At 33.2% G+C, this 6000-nt stretch overlaps 1 long non-coding RNA gene across 1 annotated transcript; it reads right to left on the bottom strand.

Annotated features, from left to right (window-relative positions):
- Positions 1–399: 399 nt before the first annotated feature.
- Positions 400–4002, bottom strand: LOC123318969. The gene is made up of 2 exons (XR_006538431.1): positions 2867–4002; positions 400–1017 (listed from the first exon to the last, which is right to left on the bottom strand). It is a non-coding gene; the product is annotated as an uncharacterized LOC123318969 (long non-coding RNA).
- Between the last annotated feature and the right edge of the window lie 1998 nt (positions 4003–6000).

Here is a 6000-nt window from a genome sequence, read left to right as displayed (position 1 = left end):
CCGCCAAATGTCCGGTCTTCTTTCGATGTCATTGCTGCTGAGCTAACTGAATTCTGCATCTTGTTTTTTACGATCTCCATATTTTCATCCGTCCCCATTGTATCAGTTTCAGAGTCCCTGATATGGACCTCGACAGTTCTTCGGGTTGGATCTTTTTTCCATCTGAAATAGTCTCCTTTTTCTCGATATAAATGAACCCATGAATACAAATGAGAAGATTTTTATATTTCATGCGGGAATGACATAAACACAATTCGGGGTTTTATTCGAATTTTGGGTTATAACACTTATAACTGATGCAATAAGAAATATTCATTCATAAGATTACAGTTCATAAGATTGAAATGATTCTTGTAGATTTATTCCTTCTCCTTAGCAAGGGGCGGATTTGGCTGAAAATTCTGGAGGGGCTGTTTATTTTTCGTGATAAAAATATATACACGAATTTTAAATGCATCAATAATAACAAAAAAAGTAGGGTTAACATATTTCACATTATTTTGACTAAGAAAAAACAATAATGCAACAAAAAACATATCACAAAACGAAACTTAAAGTTCGGGGACAATAAATAAAAATTAGTTAAAGTGAGAGAATTGATTTTCAAGAACCTATTTCAAACCATATGATATAAAAGAAAGAAAAAATGGAATATTTATTGAATGATTTGCTATAGTGCATTCAGTAATGGAATTTTCAGATAGAAATGTTTTTCCTTCATTTCTGCTCGCTACGGTCTTAGGTCCACTCAACTCATTTGTCTTTTAATGTCCTCGACAGCCCATAGAGAGGACATTATCGAAAGGGAATAAAAGTTCTATAGTCCGGCAGTATATGACTCAATCAGAAAAGAAGCAATCCAAGCTAAAGTGGTTATAGTCACATCCTGAGCGTCGGTTGTGACGACGCATCTATTTGAGAGAACTCCGATAGGGGATAGAGGATGGGGTTCCGGTTTTACTACTTCCGTTTGGGCTGACTCTCTTTCGGCTAACGCAGATCCTGTCTTCTTCGTGCCTGAAAAATAAGATGTTATTTTTAATCGTTACGCCAAGGAAGCTAGGTTTACATTTCGATCGTATCATCCATGTGGATTAGAGGGCCGCAGGCCCGAGCTACGGACGAAAAGCGAATCAGCTCGAAAATGCGAATCAGTTTGAAAAGGCAAATCTATGGGCTTACTAATATAACTAGTATTTTATATAACATGAAATGAAATGAGAGGAAATATACTAATGAATACTATCTAAGCGATTCTTCAAAACTAAAAATACCCTATTTTGTATGTATCTTATACTGAAATTTAATTTATCAGATTTTTTCGTTCGAATTTTGATTTGAAATTTGTAAACTGAACCTATAATCATTTTTCATTTATTGGTCAAAGAAACTACTATAACTGTGAGTGATTTATTCAGTTTTCTTCTCTCATGACCAATCCATTCCCGACCACGAATCCCGAACATAAATTAGTCACGGTATTAAGTCTACCATTTCTTATTTCCAATGAACAAGCATTCCATGGTGATATATTATTATGTTATCTGATATTCCACCCGGTCCCCGACATTTATGCTTTTTATAAAATGGGATTTCGTTGTCCTTGTCCAATCGCCTTCACGAATTCGGTGCGGGCTGGCCGGTGAGGCCGCTTCGAGAAGGCCATAAAATAATGTCGTTTTTTGTCCTCCCAATGTGGAAAAGGTGAAATCAGGTTATCGAGATCGCATGGGCCGAACGGACAAAAGAAAATCGAATTTATACACATTCGGAGTGGATATCCTAGATTATTAACGAAAAAAAAGTAATTAAAAAATAAGTCGAGTTGGGAAAAATGGTGGACAATATGTACCGAGAAATTATCGATTAATTTCAGAGTGAGAGAAGAAAAAACATCGTATAAAATCGAAATATAAGATAAAAATATGATAATATACAAAATATTAAACTTGTGATTCCAACCAATAAAATTACTGACAAAATCTCGTTTGATCAAATCAAGAATGGAAAAATGAAGAAATGTTCCAATTATCAGGTAAACATATCCAATCACCGATTGAATTTATCATCATAACACGAATGTCATGAAGAAAAGAATAATGTAAAGAAACGCATGAGATAAAAACAAAGAAAGAGAAATAACATTAAATGGTTTTACAAGAATCACAATTACTGTTGTGATTAATTAAGTTGTGAAACTTTCTAAGAAAAAGTCATAATGTTGTTCTCGTGTTCAAAGCTTCAATATAAAAAATTATAAACTAAAACTGGCGTCTTGCGTTACTCCTACTTCACCGATATTCGAAAGAATTTCAACAAGGGACTCGATGTTGTTGCCCTATTTAAGAGTCACGTCGTCTATGTGACCTTTAGGCTGGCCTCCTACGTATCCACAATTAAAAATCTTTTCGACAGGCCATAACTTAAGGTGATAGTTTTATGTATTGTCAAGTCACATCGCGGTCACCTCCTCACTAGCGACGTTGCTCATTTGCATATTCCCTTATGGACGTTCATGTTGGGACTTCGAGAGTATATTTTTCGTAGAGGATCATAAATAACCAGATTTACCTCGTATACATCTTGCGTGGCATTTTGGCGTTTTTATGTAATTTTTATAGAGCCTTATTTACGATTCTTAGAAATCACGTCGCTAATGGTCGTTATTTTTTTTAATTCGATCAGAATTTTTCATGAAAGTTCATAACTGATTCTTTCTACACGTGAATGATGAAGTGAAACCTAAAAAAATTCAGATATGCGAATTCAATTTCCTCAACATCAGTGTTCGATTAAATAAATCTCAATGAGTTGAAAAAATTCAAAATAAAAATGTTACCAACTGTGTTAAAGAATACAAACATACATTTCGAAACAAAACAACCCAGTTGCAATCTTCCAATATAGTCCAGCAAAACACTTAACCAAGAGTTCCACACAAATCAGAAAGAAACTCGAAACAATAAATTTCACAGAGTGAATTATTGCAGTATGTTATGGTAACTGAACAAGACATATAAATTACAACGAATAATTCATTACACTCTTTAATCCATCATTAAATTACGTGAAATTTTAACGCTAATTTTAACACGTTCTCGAATGACCATCACACTTAAATATTCATTTATGTTCCACAATTTATGTGTTTCTTTATGATGTTACAAGTACATAAAAACTAGGTTATGAGTGCTCCAATACCTTGTGGAAAATTTATATTTACTGTGGTGAACAATGTGTAACTTCCAAGGTGCAAGCAGAATTGTTTGATGGCTTTTTGATGACCATTAGGGCTTCAAGTGTTTCTTATGGTTAAGTTTAATTGTCGTGTGGTTTTTTAAGCAACAACGATGTTACGGCTTCAGTGCATGACGCTATTCGAAGAAGGCTTTGGATTTCTCTGCCTTGAAAAGCTCATCGATGTAGAAACCCTTCTACAACGGTGTTCTCAGTGGTTTCTTGGCCAATAGATATCAGATTAGTCTATCAATTTTGTTTCAAATATCCTATGTTTCTTCTGTTCTAGATCATTTATTATTTATCTGTTAATAACTTTGATTTCATTTATGCGAGATATACTTTCATTACTGATTCGTTTCTAGGTATAATCGCATTGAGAAAATATAATCTATCAGGTTATCGATAGCAAATTACCCAGGAAAAAAACGGTAGCATCATTATACCTGGGTGTTCTCTTATATGATACTGCAATGAGAAGTTTACTCTTTATATACCCATCAGTGTTAAATTTTATTGGCCACTATGGCGTTATGGCTTTTCGGATATATATCTGAATTAATTATCATCATTCCAGTTTTCATATTGCTGAGCCATAGAGGCTTCTTTATATCTTATTCATGAATTTTTAAAAGTACACATGGAGAGCTTGTCGTCTGTCATTTTAATTAAGATAATCTAATTATTTCAATACCTTTTGAATAATTTCTTACAAATGTATAAGATTATATAGAGTCAGAATAAAAATACGTCAAAGAATTTCAAATTTGATCGGGAATTTCATAATTTGAACCTTTATAAAATTCGATATTTGTCCCAAATCATGAATATGTATAGGTAGGTATAACTTTTATAATGGGCAACTTTGCCATGGGATAAAATTTTTACGTCGCATTCATTATATCTCACACAAGGAACACCAGACTCATTTATTCCAAAATAGTCGAATAATTGACGATAAATCCTATCGTGCGTATGTTTTGATAAAGGTGAACGCGAACAATGAACATTTCAATTTCCAACCATAAAGGGAACCATTGAGATCGATCGTAAAATTGACCGTAAATGCTCACTTTGATCCAGTTTCAATTACGAATTCATTACATATTCAAGAATAACCCCCAGATCGATCAGTAAATAATTTTCGATAAGGTGAATTTCTGATTATTTTTCTGCATTTCCATTCGAATTGTTGGTATACGGGTTAATAACTCTATATATGCTTGTTTGATATCGCCTTCGATCGCACAAAGCAACCAAGTTTTCAGATTGTTCTGTTCAATTGATATTCCTTGCTCTATAAACGTAGAGTAGCTTAAGTTTCTGGTCTTGTTTATGCAGTTTTCTCAAACCAAATAAAGAAATGTAAAACATACAATGAAATTTAATGTTTCCGAAAATAAGCAAGAATAAAGACTAGATAGGTATCAATAAATAAAATTGAATGAACTTTTTCCTAAAGAAAATTGATGCTGTTTTCAAGAAATTGAGTAGGTATACTCCATTCATTTTTATTTTAGCACTCGGTTGGCCATGGAAATTTGACACATTTCACTCTATAGTACGAAAATGTGGGGTTATGAAGCTTGTCAAAACATTTTTGGGTTTTAAACCAACGCTATGTTGCCCGTTCTACGTAAAAGTTTCTATTATTACGTATTTTATCACAATGCCGAATCTTTTCGGAAAATATGTGACGAACATAATTGAAGTTCATACAAACTGATTGAAGGCATACCAAATTCAGTTATTTGCATGGAAAATACAAGAGATCAGTATAATATCATAATATGCAATAGCTTGAGGAGTTTATGTTCGTTATCTTCTTGGGCTAAAGTTTGAATACGTTACATCAGTTGTATATTTCAAAAATATTAACCCGAAGATGAAATTCATATGATACAGTGGTTGGGAATGGGTATCTCCCGGAGGAATTAACAGATAATTACAAGAATGCTAAATTCTTCAACAAAAATCATCTTGCATCAATGAAAGTCAAGAGAATTAAAAAAAATTTCACATGAATAAACAATTAACAGCACAACTGGCGCGTATTTCTGGCTGTTCATCTCAATACATTGATCTAATAATAATAATTAGGTATTTATTGGTACCTTAAGACATTTACAATGTATAGGACAAGTCAAATGAAAAATAGAAAAAACATTTTTCGGGAACTTATTCTACGATGACATTCATCGAAAATCCTGTAGTAAACTTTTCGCATTAATTGACTCAAACATAAAATTTTCAAATGTCACCACTTTTTTGGGACTCCCAATAGAAGGAAATTCTTTGTCATCCTCTTCATTCACAATCTTTCTGATTGTGGAAATATTCAGCTGAAATAGAAGTCGTTTAGATTCAGATGAAACATTACATAAATTCTCTTACATTGAATATATTCGCTACCGTCTGAGGTATTGTGGATTTTAGAATATCAGGGTATAACTATTTGAATGAGCGGACCTGAATTCTAAATAGCACTTCCTGAAACCTTGTCTCTTTTTTCAATCACTTTTCACGGCATTTTCGTAATAAAAATTGATATTAGTTGTGGCAACGGCGTTATGACATTAACGACATTTCATGAGTGCCAACCTTACTCCGTTCTAGTTACAAAAACTTGAGAAAATTATTTCATGGCCAACCGACTGCTAAAATAAATGTGAATGGAGTATATTACGTCGTATCTGAAACTTTTCGAACAATGTTCGAGAATTCACACTGTATAAACTCATTTCTGCGGCTGAATCCGCTCTG

This window comes from Coccinella septempunctata, chromosome 8 (genome assembly GCF_907165205.1).
Source record: "Coccinella septempunctata chromosome 8, icCocSept1.1, whole genome shotgun sequence".
NCBI lineage: Eukaryota > Metazoa > Arthropoda > Insecta > Coleoptera > Coccinellidae > Coccinella > Coccinella septempunctata.
The sequence above is the reverse complement of the archived record's forward strand: the minus strand, read 5'-3'. Positions and strand labels throughout refer to the sequence as shown.